The sequence below is a fragment of the Aristolochia californica genome, unplaced genomic scaffold (assembly GCF_029961685.1).
Source record: "Aristolochia californica isolate CCGP_79_NKW_82.1479 unplaced genomic scaffold, dmAriCali1.0.hap1 SCAF_5, whole genome shotgun sequence".
Classification (NCBI taxonomy): domain Eukaryota; kingdom Viridiplantae; phylum Streptophyta; class Magnoliopsida; order Piperales; family Aristolochiaceae; genus Aristolochia; species Aristolochia californica.
In genome coordinates, this window is record NW_027182214.1 from 7,636,120 (window position 1) to 7,648,968 (window position 12,849).

A 12,849-nucleotide genomic window follows, 5' to 3' on the forward strand; every position below is an offset into this window, starting at 1 on the left:
ATATCAATGGTTGGAAAACCATGACAGAGGATCTTAATACCCCATCAAAAAATATCAATGGTTGGGAATCCATGACAGAGGAACTTAATACCCTGTAAAAAAATATCAATGATTGGGAAACCGTGATGGAGGAACTTAGTACCCGGTCAAAAAATATCAACAGTTGGAAAACCATGACGGAGGTACTTAATACCCCGTCCAAAAATATCAACGGTTGGGAAACTATGACGGAGGAACTTAATACACCGTAAAAAAATATCAACGGTTGGGAAACCATGACGGAGGAACTTATTATTACATCTATGTTATACGCCCCTCAATTGTCTAGTTGGGCCTCATGGAAGAGAGCGCCAGCATGAGGGGTAGTGTTGGAAGATATGGAGGACTGCCATTTTATACAACAAGATTATATACATAATGTGCAGCAAACTGAGAATTCATGGTGTTCTCTCACCCCCAACTTGAGGGGGAGTGTTGGAAGAGCCAATATATCTAAGAGTATTGTAAGATGGGCCACACGACCAAGGAAGGCCCACATATCTAAGAGTATTGTAAGATGGGCCACATGACCAAGGAATGCCCACATATCTAAGAGTCTTGTAAGATAGGTCCAAGAACATAAGAAGTAGGACCCACCATGGAGGACTGCCATTTTATACAACAAGATTTTATACATCATTTGTAGCAAGCTAAGAGTTTATGATGTTCTCTGGGGGAGTATTGGATGAACCCATATAGTATTGTAAGATGGGTCCAAGCACATAAGAAGTATGACCCACCATGATTACCACAAGCTGGCATCCTTATTACATAAGTTGGAAGATCAAGGAGTCATAAAGATAATTACAAGTTGGTTGGAAGATCAAGAAGGACTCACAAAGATTACCATGAGCTGGCATCTTTATCTTATGGTCAGGTCCTCATAGATGACTTCTAGTTTGAGGTATGTCGTGTTCTATTATATTGAGTTATTTAATTATGCTAGAAATTATCTTTAAGTGTTAGAGTTTGGGTGTAATTGGGACAAAGGTAATTTTATTGTAATTAGACTCTACTACCTTCCTCTATTATAAATAGAAGTGCATGTACTATGATTATAATAAGTCAATGAAGTATTTCTCTTTTCCATAAATTCAATAGAGACTAATCCATCATCAATATCCCCTCTGCAATGGCAACATCTTCTTAATCCTCATAGAGAAGTCCAACTAAAGTTTCACACAACTTTATTTTCTCAATCTTAATAGTCTTTTTCAACATATAAATCGGATTCTGACTCCCTTAAATTTTCTCAAGTGCTGATACTCCATCCTCAAGAACCGATCTAATGAAGTGATAACGCACCTATGTGTGCTTTGTTCTGGTATGTTAAACAAAGTTCTTTGCTAAATGAAAAACTCTTTAACTATCACAATACAACACATTCTTCCCATGCTTGAGACCTAATTCTTCCCAGAAAGACTGGAATCATACAACCTCTTGGCTGGCTTTGATCACGACGACATATTCTGCCTCAATAATGGAAAGAACTATCTTCTACAACTTTGAGACCCATCTAATTGTTGTACCACCCAATGTGTATATATATCTAGTGGTACTCTTCCAACCATCAATGTCTCCAGCCATGTCAGCATCTACATAACTTTGTAATCCCAAGTCTGACTGTCTAAAACATAAGGTTAAGTCTGTAGTGCCTCTCAAATACCTGAGAATCCACTTCACTATTTCCCAATGTTATTTACTAGGATTATTCATATATTTGCTCACAACACCCACTGCATGAGCTATGTCTAGTCTAGTACACACCATAGCATATTTGAGACTGCCAATAGCAAAAGCATATGGCACATTGGCCATGTAGGCTCTCTCATGCTCTGTAGAAGATGATTTCTCCTTAGATAGCCTAAAGTGACTAGCCAAAGGAGTACTCATTGGTTTTGCATCATTTATGTTGAATCTACTCATCACCTTCTTCACATATTCTTCTTGTGACAGTTTCAAGACATCAATATCACTAGTAATTCTCATCCCAAGGATTTGTTTTGTAGCACCCAAATCCTTCATTGCAAACTTCATGGACAACTCCCTTTTCAACTTACCTATTTCCTGTTTGCAAGCACCTGCTATCAACATGTCATCAACATTAAACAAGAGAATAATGTCGGAGTCATCAAGCTTCTTCACATAAAATCAAAGACCCGCTTGGCACCTCAGGAAACCATTACTACTCATATAAGTGTCAAACTTCTTATACCATTGTCTTGGAGCCTATTAAAGACCATATAAGCTCTTTTGAAGTTTACACACCATTTTCTCCTTTTCCTGTGCTTTGAAACCATGTGGCTACATCATGTAAATTTCTTCCTCTAAATCACCATGGAGAAAAGTTGTCTTTACATCCAACTACTCTAAGTGAAACTCTTCATTTGCCTCTAGTCCAAGCACTGTTCTAATGGTAGTCAATTTCACTATTGGAGAGAAAATCTTAGTGTAATCAATGCCTTCTTTTTGTTGAAAGCCTTTTACCACCAGGCTTGCCTTGTACGACTTGCTGCCATCATATTCGTAATTTATTCGATACACCCATTTATTCTACAATGCCTTCTTCTCTTTTGGTAACTAGGTCGACTGCCATGTGTTATTAGATAACAATGGATCCATCTCATCCTACATGGCCAACTCCCACTTGGTTGATTCATCAACTTTCATGGCTTCCTCATAACTCTCTAGTTCACCTTTACCAAACAAAAAAATATAATTTAGTCCAGGGGAGTACCTCTATGGTGGTTTGCTAGTTCAGGTAAATCTCTTGAGTTCAGTCATAGGAATGTTTAGATTTATTTCTGGCGGTATGTTTTCCACCTCTTCATAAGCAATATTCTCAATCTCAATAACTAGAAGATCTCTCAACCGAATCACTTCAGAATTTTTGGCTTCTTCACTTTTTCTCTTAGACTTTTTTCTCAACATAAAGGGCACCTTCATTGAAGATCTCGTCCTTGCTCCTGATAACCTTACGATTTTGGTCATCATAGAAGTGATAACCAAACTCGGTACCACCATAGCCAATAAAGAAACATATCTTAGATTTAGCATCAAGTTTACTTCTAACAGTAGAATCAATATGAATATAAGAAACACAACCAAAAACTTTCAAGAAAGAAAGGTTTACCTCTTTGCCGCTCCAGATCTCTTCTGGTATTTTACAACAATGGTGTTGAGGGACCTTTGTTGATCGAATTGGCAACGATGCTAATAGCCTCAGACCAGAACATCTTTGGCAATCCCACATGTAATCTCATACTCCTAGCACGCTCATTCATCTATTCATCCTCTCAGCCATACCATTCTGTTGAGGTTTTCCAGGAATGGTCTTCTTCATCTTGATTCCATTATCAGCATAATACCACTTGAAATCATCATCTATTTATTTTCCCCCATTATCTGACTATAGACACTTCACCTTCAAATATTTCTCATTCTCAACCATTGCTCTCCATCTCTTGAAGGTATCAAAGGCATCAATTTTATTTTTCAAGAAATAAATTCATACCTTTCTACTTGCATCATCAATAAATGTCACATAGTAATTAGAACCACCAAGGGAGGTAATAGTTGAAGGCCTCCACACATCTGTGTGAACCAACTCCAATTTTGTTGTTTCTTGCTTCTTTCAAGCCCTAGAAAAGCTAACCCTTTTCTGCTTGCCAAAAACATAGCCTTCACAAAAACTGTTGTTTATACTTTTAAACCCTGGTAGCTTCCCTTTGGACTGAAGCACTTTCATTCCCTTCTCTCTCATGTGACCGATCTTGTAATGCCACAAATCAGAACTAGTAACAACATCAACAACTGCAACTGTGTCTCTGCAATTGGAAGTGGTGTAAAGAGTTCTAGTTTTAACTCTTCGTGCAACAACCATGGCTCCCTTAGTGGCTTTCATGGCAGCACTACTAAAAGTCATATTATGACCCCCATCATCATGCTGCCTTACTGAGATCAGATTACGCATAAGTTTTGGTACATGTCTCACCTTGTGAATTTTTCACACTGGCCCATTTGACATCCTCAAACTAACATTACCGATACCAATAATATTCAAAGGTTCTCCATCAACAAAATACACCTTCTTGTGATCTCTAGCAACATAATTCTCCATGATCTCACGATGCGCAGTGGTGTGAAAAGAAGCTCCGGAATCTAATACCCAAGAGGCAATAGACCTATCAACCGACAAGTGTAAAGCATCTTGTACTTCTTTAGTCACAGCATTTGCAGCATCGTGTTTTTTTTCATCATTCTTTAGTGCTTTACAATTTTTCTTTATGTGACCAGACTAGCCACGATTCCAACACTCCACATTCCTTCCGAATTTGGACTTGCTTCTTCCATTCCTTGACTTCCCCTACCTTTGCCCTTGTTAAAATTCCTCCCAAAGGTCTTGCCCCTAGTATGGAAATTTAGGGCATAATTAGATGTTGACAATTATTTGGAGTCCTTTCTACGAACTTCCTCTGCAAGTATGGTATCCCAAACATCATTAAAAATCAATTTCTCATTGCCTACAGAGTTGCTGACCGCAACCGTCATAGGCTCTCAACAATTTGGAAGAGACGCCAAAAAATTAAAGCACAAACTTCATCATAAAATTTAATATGAATAGAGGTCAACTGATAGACAATCATGCTAAACTCATTCAAATGCATTGTCACTAATGTATTTTCTATCATCTTTAAATTGAAGAGTTTTTTCATAAAATGTACCTTATTATTTGTGGAAGGCTTCTCATACATAACTGACAGAATAGTCATCATCCCACTGTGGTTTTCTCCAACGCCACATTATGAGCGACGTTCTACAATAGTGTTAACCATACTACTCCCAAGACCGGTCTATCAAGGAGATACCACTCATCATCTTTCATACCTTTTGGTTTCATATCCAAGAGTGGTGATTGCAGTCATTGCTCTCAATCAATAACCAAAGCTTTGATACCACTTGTTAGGAATTAGATGCCCTAATTCAAAACTAATGAGAGCAATAATAATAATCACGAAAGAAGGAAAAAGCAAGCACGAGAAAATAAAATAAAATTTATAAAGGTTCGCCTCAAGGTGAGACAACGTCCTATCTTCCGCTAATGTAGTAATCCACTATGAAAATAAAATAGTTTACAAGAGAAATTTCACACGTATAGGTGTTTTCTCTAACCTCTCTCGGGCTGCAACTCAAGATCCTTCTCCGATAATGAAACTCTAATGACGGTGCCCCCAAATATAAAGAGAAAATTAGGGCAACCAGATTACAAGTGTGAAATCTCCAAACTACCCTTAATGAGACAACAATCAATATATCGTGGATGTGGTGGGGGATCCAACCCCCACAGCGAGCTTACCGCGAAGTTTGACCCATGTACCGACTCAGCGTAAGGCATTAATTAGGCTCCACAACTTAATACTTACAATGTCTATAATGCCCTCAGGGCTACAAGTTTTACATAAGAAAATATATAAGAAGACATATTTCTCCTTGAATAATTACATCCTTGTGTCGTCTTTATGAGTAGTCTTCTTATTTACCATGATGCCACCTCTCTTGGACGTGTGGGCTTGATCCCATCTTCTAACACTCTCCCTCAAGCAAGGGGAGAGAAAACATCATAAATGCCCAACTTGCTAAAAATGGTAGATATGATCTTGTGAGTGACTGGCTTTGTGAGGATGTCTGCAACTTTTTCTTATGATGAGATATATCTGAGAGATAATATGTCGGCTTGAATTTTTCCTATATAAAATGGTAGTCCACCTCAATATGTTTTGTTCTCTCATGGAAGACCGGATTCGAAGTGATATGGATAGCCACTTCATTATTGCAATGTAGATCCATTTATGCTCTTTTATAGATTCCCAATTCAATAAGGGATCTAATCCATAGATGTTCACTAACTGTGTGTACTATAGCTCTGTATTATGCTTCTACACTGGACCTTGTAACCACATTCTACTTTTTGCTTCTCTATGTAACCAAGTTTCCTCCAACTACTATACAGTACCTAGAAGTGAACTTTTGTTAAAGATAGTACCACATACATTAGTGGGTACAAAGATTTTGCATTTATTAGTTGGCAAAAGAGATCTCCTAAGTGGCTAGTTATTTTTGGATAGGGCCTTCGACCCAATTTAACATGGTATCAGAGCCAGCTTCTCATATGTGGATATCTACCCAAATTATCCACGTGCCTACAAGTGAGGGGGAGTGTTAAGGATAGTACCACATACATTAGTGAGTACAAAGATCTTGCGTTTATTAGTTGGCATAAGAGGTTTCCTAAGTGGCTAGTAATTTTGGGATAGGGCCTTCGACCCAATTTAACACCTTCTATCATCTGAAGATTTAGTCCAGCCTGCATCCGAGAACCCTTCTATATTGAAGTGACCATGGTTTTTATAGAAAAGTCCTCTTCTTGGAGCTCCTTTCAAATATTGTAATTTTCTTTCCAAAACTTGTCAATGAGTAATTTGTGGTTTTGCATGTATTGACTTACCACACTTATTGCATATGATATATCTGGTCTTGTGAGGTAAATAAGTTTCCCCACATGTCTTTGATATTTTTTGATATCCACATCTTCTCCAGAGCCTAAAGATAGCTGGGTATTTGAATCCTTAGGGGTATTTGTTGGTCTACACTCCACCATTCTTGTCTCCTCAAGTAGATCAAAGACATATTTTCTATGAGATAGTACAATATATTTTCTCTGAGATAATACAATCTCATGAATACCTCTGTCAAATCCTTTTATGCTATGATCTCTACTTAGTTCAATACCACCTTAAAGGTTCTTTGGTTAGCTAATGCAAAATAATATATGTTGAGAGAATTCCAATCCTTTTGCTAGAATAATAGAATCATACATCAAACCTCATGTGTCTATACACTACAACAAAATTGTGTGGCTGGAAGAAAAAGTAGACACCTTCTTGAGGTTTCTTGGGGCCTTCTTTAACATATGCATGTGCCCCACTTCTAATGTCCCCATGTTATCCTTATGATATGCTTTCTCATCAACATCTTTACATCTTTTGTTTTGAATGATCAATCACTCTTCTCCTATCTCTTCCTACTGAAGACATGTTTTCCCTTCCTATGAGAGTATTTGGGTGTACTTGCTTTGTCCATGTCGCATCTCCACAAACGATGAAATTAGACGCCAGAGCCATTAAATGTATCTTTTTGGGCTACTCTCGTACTCAAAAAAGGATATGTGTGCTATAATTCTTCACTCAAGAAAATATTTGTATCTAGGGATGTGACCTTTTTTTAAGAGAAGCCTTTTTATTCATCTACCGGTACCCCACCTGGTTTCTATCCTATGAATGAGTTTCCTAAGCCTATTGTGCCCATCAAAGACACAACAATTCATGCTCGTGATGACTTATCTGTTCAGTCCTCTGAACCATTGGCTAGAACCTCACTTGTGTAAGTCTCCAACTCCTTTAGATGTAATTTCTCCTTCTTCTCCTCATATTTTTGGTCCTCCCTTTGATACACGACCAATTGCTCTTCGGAAGAAGCCATGATCTTGCACATGACCATCTACCTCTATTCCTCAATCTTATCAGTAGGTCCTTCAAAATCCGGAATGGAACGTGGCAATGGATGAAGAAATGGCAATCCTACATGAGAATCAAACTTGGACACTTGTTCCCCTCCCACTCAAGAAACAACCAGTGGGTTGTAAGTGGGTCTTCATTATTAAGCACAGTCCGGATGGTTTTGTGATTTGCCTTTTAGAAAAAGCCTACACTTATTGCTATGGTGTCAACTATGAGGAAACCTTCTCCCCCATCACTACACTCAACTCAATACACCTCTTATTACCTCTTGTTACTAACTCTTGTTGGTCGGTGTTTCAACTTGATGTGAAAAAAGTCTTTCTCAATGGGGATATTAAGGGGGAGATTTATATGCAACAAACACTTGGCTATGTGGCTAAGGGGGAGTTGGTTTGCCATTTACAAAAATCCTTATATCGGTTGAAGCAGTCTCTTGGAGCTTGGTTTGATAAGTTGAGTCAAGTCGTGCTTCAATTTGGATTCACCAGGTGTTTTGTGGACTATTCAGTATTTGTTAAGCACACTAAGAAGGGTGTGGTGCTATTTTTTGTATACGTGGATGACATTATTCTGATAGGAAGTGATATTGAGAGCAGAAGTCAAATTAAATAAAATATATACAATGAATTAAAAAAAAGACTTGAAACTATTAAGTTGTGTAGCCTAATCAATGCTCTACGCTAAGTCAGTACCACGATATACTAACTGTTGTTTCATTAAGGACGGTTTGGGAATTTTACTCTTCTATCCTGGTTGCCTTAATTTTCTCTTTATAATTGAGGGGCACCGCTATTAGGTTTTATCATCACCGAGAAGGAGCTAGAGTTGTAGCCTGAGGAAGATTAGAGAAAACCCATGTAAGTGTCTATGATTTCTCTTGTAAATTATTTCGTCTTTATAATGGATTACCGCAGTGGTGGAAGAAAGGATGTAGTCTCACCTTGAGGCGAACTTGTATAAATATATTTTTTTTTGTGCTTGCTTTTCCTTGCTTTCAAGTTTATTATTATTGATCTCATTAGTTTAGAATTAGGGTGTCTAATTCCTACAAAATGGTATTAGAGCTTTGGTTTGTGATTGAGAGCAATGGTTGGCGGAGAAGGATCGGCACTTGGAATCAACGAGTTTGATGGTATGGATTTTGCGTTATGGAGGATGCAGATTGAAGATTATCTGTACAGTAAAAAGTTGTACACACCACTTCTGGATATGAAACCAGAAGGTATGAAAGATGAAGAGTGGAATCTCCTCGATAGATAGGTGTTGGGAGTATTCCAAGTAACAATATCAAAGAAAGTTACTCACAACGTAGCATTAGAGAAAACCATAGCGGGGATGATGAAGATCATGGGAATGTGTATTTTGCTGATGGAGAACCTTTGGATATTGTCGGTATTGGTGATGCCAGTTTGAGGATGTCAAACGGGACAGTGTGAAAAATTCACAAGGTGAGACATGAACCAAAACTGATATGTAATTTGAACTTAGTAGGGCAGTTTGATGATGAAGGTCATAATGTGACTTTTAATGGTGCTTCTTGGAAAATCACTAAGGGAGCCATGGTTGTTGCACAAGGAGTTAAAATTAGAACTCTTTACATCACTTCCAGTTGCAGAGACATGGTTGTAGTTGCTAATGTTGTTACTGATTTTGATGAGTGAGAAGGGAATGAAAGTGCTTCAATCCAAAGGGATAGTACCAGGGTTGAAAACTATAAACAACAGTTTGTGTGAAGGCTGTATTTTTGGCAATCAAAAAAGGGTTAGCTTTCTAAGGCTAGAAAGGAGCAAAAGAAAGCAAAATTGGAGTTAGTTCACACTGATGTGTGGGGGCCTTCAGCTGTTACCGCCCTTGGTGGTTCAAATTACTATGTGACATTTATTGATGATACAAGCATAAAAGAATGGGTTTATTTCCTAAAAAGACCTTCGATGTCTTTGATACCTTCAAGAGATGGAGATTAATGGTTGAGAATGAGACAGATTTGAAGGTGAAGTGCTTATAGTCAAATAATGGGGGAGAATACATAGATGATGATTTCAAGTGGTATTATGCTGATAATGGAATCAAGATGAAGAAGACCATTCTTGGAAAACTTCATAGAACGGTGTGGAATAAAGGATGAACAAAACTTTGAAAGAACGTGCTAGAAGCATGACATTACATGCGGGATTGCCAAAGATGCTTTGGTCTGAGTCTCTTAGCACTGCTGCCTATTTGATCAATAGAGGTCCTTCAACACCATTGGATTACAAGATACCAAAAGAGGTATGGAGAGGCAAAGAGGTACACCTTTCTTTCTTGAAAGTTTTTGGTCATGTTTCTTATATTCATATTGATTTTGTTGTTAGAAATAAGCTTGATGCTAAATCTAAGATATGTTTCTTTATTGGCTATGGTGGTACCGAGTTTGGTTATCGCTTATGGGATGACCAAAGTCATAAGGTTATCAGGAGCAAAGACATGATCTTCAATGAAGGTGTCATGCATAAAGACAGGTTGAGAACAGAATCTGAGAGCACAAGTGATGAAGCCAAAAAGTCTAAAGTGATTCAGTTGAGAGATCTTCCAGTTATTGAGATGCAGGATATCGCTCAGGAAGACTAGGAAAACATACCCCCATAAGTAAATCTGGACATTTCTATAACTAAACTCAGGAGATCTGCCAGAACTAGTATACCACCACAGAGGTACTCCTTGCACTGAATTATATTTTATTTATTGATAAAGATGAACCAGAGAGTTATGAGAAAGATGTGCAAGTTGATGAATCAACCAATTGGGAGTTGACCATGCGATATGAAATGGATTCTCTATTATCCAATCAGACATGGTAGTTGACTGAGTTACCAAAAGGGAAGAAGGTCTTGCATAATAAATGGGTGTATCGAATAAAAGATGAACATGATGGCAGCAAATGGTACAAGGAAAGAATGGTGGTAAAAGGCTTTCAAAAAAGAAGGCATTGACTACACTGAAATTTTCTCTCCAGAAGTAAAATTGACTACTATTAAAACAGTACTTGGACTAGTGGCAAATGAAGATTTTCAATTAGAGCGGTTATGTTACAAGGTGGAACCCACCATGATAACACAAGCTCGTAGAACCCACCATGATCACGTGAGGTGGCATGATGGGTCATCACATGAGCTGGCATCCTTATCACATGAGTTGGAAGATTTGGCAATCTTCCTTGATTAATGTAATCGATTTATCTTCCATTGATTTATTTAGATTTGGATAATCATGATTGATGTAATTAGAGATATTAAGGATCTTTTCTTATCTCTAAATATGTAATAAAAATAATATAAATAGGGGTCTTGGTTGAAGGGTTCAATCAAGTTCTTCACTTCTCAACTCGTGAGAATCTCTCTCTAGCCTAAAGTCTTTTTCTCTCTTTTCTCTTCTCTCCTCTCTACCTGAGCTCTCTCTCTCTCTCTCTCTCTCTCTCTCTCTCTTTGCTCTTTTTCTTCTCCCTTTCTCATCTTGCTCGAGGTTTCAATCATGAAGTCATAAATTTAACATGGTATCAGAGCATCAAATTTAGGATCCCCATGTCAAAAGAATGCTCTAAGAAATTATGATCAAAGCTACTCATAGAAGGCTCTTTGTGAAGCAAGATTGAAGCCTGTGAGATAAGTTTTTCATTCTTATTATTATTACTTCATGCTCTTGGTTTTTGGATATTTAGAAGATGGTTCAGAGATTATTTTATTTTTTATTTTATTTTATGAAATTATTGAGATTTATACATCTCGGACTAAAAGAAGTTTACGAAGGTAGTTTTGTCGGTTTGCAAGTTCTTGGCTGAAAATTGGTTTATGTTGAGACTTTCTGCATAAAATGTTATAATTTTTTGGGAATAAGATTTTCATGGAGAAAAAATTATTCTTGAGCCTATTATGAGTTTTTTTTATCCATTATATTTCAGAAATCTAATTATTTAGATTCTATGCTAAGCTTCTCCAAGCTTCTCCATTAACCGAGTTGTTGGAAGAACTCTACTCAGTTTTGTGATTTTCTGAAGAATTTTTTGAGAGCCACGAGGTGGCTAATTGTTCTTGGAAAATCAAACATAAAATATTGTGTTTTACATAAAAGGAATCAAGCACAAAATAAGAAAGGAAGTGGCTACTTGACGCCAATCCATTTGAAGAAAGATTGTTGTTTTTGAAGATCTTACAATATCTTCTTGATTAGGCCTGATTTTGTTTAATTTTAGATCAATTATATCTTGCATAATTCATGAGGAACTGAATATATACTGGTTTAACCCAAGCTAGTGTCAAATATATTTTTCGAATGATCTTGGAAATATCTAATTTGGAATTGCTACCTTACCTTACTTGATCCCATGCTTATTGATTGATTTTTGTTATTCTCTACAAGGAAGATGTTGATTTTCAGGACTCTATGGATTTAGCTCATGGAGAAAAATGGAAAGAAACCCATTGGCAGAAAACAGGAGGAAGAAGGGTTATGGAATTGATTATTCCTTACCCTCCTCCCGAAGCTCTATTTATAGATTTATGAAACTACTATATTATAATAATACCCCTGAACTTAGGGTTTAGGGTTTAGGATTTTAACTCTGAAACTTTAACTTAATTACATCAATGCCATCTCTATGAGATGACCCTTTATTTATCATCATGTCATCAATGTATGTGGGCCTATGAGCCTTCTCCTTGATTTGTGGGCCTTGAGCCCATCTTCTACATCTCTTGGTTGCGTGGGTCTTCCTTAGTCTTATGGGATTGGGCCCATCTTCTAATACACTTTGATATGTGGGCCTTCCTTTGTCGTGTGGCTTGAGCCTTGTCTTCCAACAGAAGACTAGAGAATTAATGATATAAATTTTTAGCCAGCAAGTTTACTAGCCTAAGAGGGTTCCCTCCTTTCCTAAATACTTGATAAGCTCGGGTTCTCTTCCCATCTACCCGAGCTTGCCTTGGCTGGTCTTGAATATCCAAGCAACTTACTTAGGCTACTGAAATTTGAGTACATTATTATCCTTGAATTGCCTCTTATGGTTGAAGAATACATGGGTAACAAGAATGATATTCTCAAGATTACTACCATAACCTTGTGAGGGGTATCAAATTTCTTGAGTTGGTCCACATCGGTTCGATGGTTTCTTATAATAAGGGATCTATTTGGTCACCTCACCAAACTTGGGTCACCCATTGATGAAGAAGATATTTCTTATGCTAAGTGGTTAAAAAATGAC